The sequence below is a fragment of the Octodon degus genome, unplaced genomic scaffold (genome assembly GCF_000260255.1).
Source record: "Octodon degus isolate 3935 unplaced genomic scaffold, OctDeg1.0 scaffold00469, whole genome shotgun sequence".
NCBI classification, from domain to species: Eukaryota; Metazoa; Chordata; class Mammalia; order Rodentia; family Octodontidae; genus Octodon; species Octodon degus.
In genome coordinates this window covers 177829-180432 of record NW_004525045.1, presented here as the reverse complement: position 1 = coordinate 180432, position 2604 = coordinate 177829, and the positions used below count along the sequence as shown (strand labels likewise).

General features: G+C 36.7%; 1 pseudogene; it reads right to left on the bottom strand.

Moving 5' to 3' along the window:
• Positions 1-259: 259 nt before the first annotated feature.
• LOC101592173 overlaps positions 260-2604 on the bottom strand; it is a 9938-nt pseudogene continuing 7593 nt past the window's right edge.

Genomic DNA, 2604 nt, shown 5'->3' with positions numbered 1-2604 from the left:
AACTAAAAAAAATTTAAACAAACTGGCCTTATTTTACAGGAAAAGTAGTATTGTAAAAAGCTAATTCCACTGCTTGACCCTGATTAGTTGCATAAAACATACAGTTTTCCTGAAAAGGACAGGGTCACATATTAGACCAAAAAGGGAGAACTCTAAAACTATAAAAAAAAAGTGTGTTAGAATGAAGTCTATGTTTGGCTAGCTATTTCAGTTATACTCTCTACTTTTACAGACACAGAAAGTCCTTTTTTTTTTTACAAACATGCATATCCTTGTAATACAATGGGGAAGACAGCAAACATTATTTGATTGTTGAACTTTTTTACTTTTTATAGCACTGCATCCACATTTTTCTTTCTTTTCCTTCACAGTCTGAAGTGCATCTGACTCATTAACTACTCCAGTTTGATTGATAGAGCCATGTTTCCTTTAATCTTCAATTTTCCTGACATGAATGCCATTTGTTGGTTATAGTTTTCCTGAAAACATTTTGACAAAATCGTCAGTAGACATACTTATCACGACATCTGCCTTGTCAGAGGGCTCTCCGTGTCCACATTCCCGTCCTTGCTTTTGAGATCAAGAAACCACGTGCCACCATCTTTACCTGACAGTTCAAACTGATAGATGGCTTGCGTGGCTTTTACAACATCATCACTGAGAGCATCCTTAACAATTCTAAATATTTCTTCCACAGGTCCAGAACGTGACTTCGCCTGTGCCTGTGATTTCTCTTCTTTTAATTCTGGAGCAGCACACTGTGATCCCGTTTTCTTCATAACTGCATCTGGATGTTCATCTAAGAAAAAATCTGGCAACAGAGCATGGCCTGGTTTAATTGCATAGACATCAAAAATTTTTATTACTTCTTCTTTTAAGATGTTTTCATCAATAACAAAGTTGCTAGTAAAGCTTTTAGGCTTTTTAAAATTGGAATATGTAGCAGCAGCAATTACCTCCACTTTTTTTTCCAAAATTTTATTGATAAACAGTAATGAGACACTTTCAAATCAAATCGGAAGCACAGTTTCAACAAATAACACACTGCATATATTCTTCTTAGTGGTTAATTGCTGTACAAGATGCGGACTTGAGATCCTATTTACAAACACCATTAGAACAAATCATTCTATTCATTAAGAGAATGCAACTATATATCTATCCTAACCACTTTGAATACACAGATACAAAATGGACATTCATCTGTATACCCTATTTTTTCTAAGTTCCGTTACAGAATATTATAGGTGTGCAAACTCAGCAAAATATTCTAAAAGAATACAGTAGACCATAATAGCATTGGGTCGTCTGTTAAAGTGGCAATGTCAGAAATTATTAACCTGAGTCCCCCACAGCTCAACATAACAGCATGGCTTTACTTCCTATATTTCGTCTTCATACTTTTCTACTGGATGGTTAAGACCAAGGTAAAGCAGGACCTGTGCAATAAGAGTTGTAACTTTTTGGTCTGAGAAGGTCAGTGAAATCACCTGAGGATTTATCCTGAGATCCTGTACCTCAGATTGTAGAACCTTTGTCAGTGCAACCATGTGGATGAGTCACGGCCATTGCTTGGCCAATGTGCTATCCGGGAAAGCCTGAGAGAGAGTTTTCTCCTCATGTGACTCTCCTTAGGCACACTCTACATCATCGATCGCTTTCATCTTTGGCCCCATAATCTTCTTGATCAGAAAATTTGGGACACTACTGAGGTACATGACTTTCCAGTACAAGTTCTCATATGTCCTGAGTCTTAGATGACCTCAGAAGGTTAGGGCCAAAATGTTGGCTTTCCTTGTAGTCCTCCTTTTTCTCCAATTTTGGTCTGCAAACCTAGGTTGTTAACCATGAAGAAGACAAGCTTATTGTTATTATCAAATAATTTAGGGTATTAAGCTTAACCTCACTCTCTCACTGCATTTCAAACATCTTAGGCATAATAAGGAGCAGGTATTTTTCATCAAGTATTGATATGTTGAACTCTAAGACCCTACATAATATTATAAAAAACATTTAAAAATTAGATTATATTTTTAAAATAGGATAAAGAAATCTATACTTCTCATGCTTGCACATAAGTCCAAAAATCTCACCATATACAAACCTTGAAGCAGGACCCTCCCACAATATTCCTTTTCCTGTCTCTGCCTTTCATTCACCATCCCTTTCTTCTTGAATACCCACGTACCCGAGAGACGTCATAGCAGTAAATGGCATGTCATGACAAGCTGCCCATATTCAGAGTACCAGAATGACAGGCACTCCCAACATGAAACAACTATTACAAATTACCATCTGCAGTGCAGTAGCTTAGTTCACAGGTATCAGTATATATAGTTAGTCAGGGTGAGAATCATTCCAATTAACTGCTAGATTCAAAAATCTTCTGAAGATTCTCAGGATCATTGTCTTGCTCATCTTTTACATGTAACTCTATGGCTTGACATTGTCATGATTCCTAGCTCTTCACCTTTCCCTCTCTTGATTAGTTAGTCCTTGAGATCCTGCTTTCCTTTTACTTGTGTTATATCTTTCTATTTGTATTTCTTCTTTGGAGTTCTTATACTAGGGAGATTATACGATATTTACACGTGTGTGTCTGGT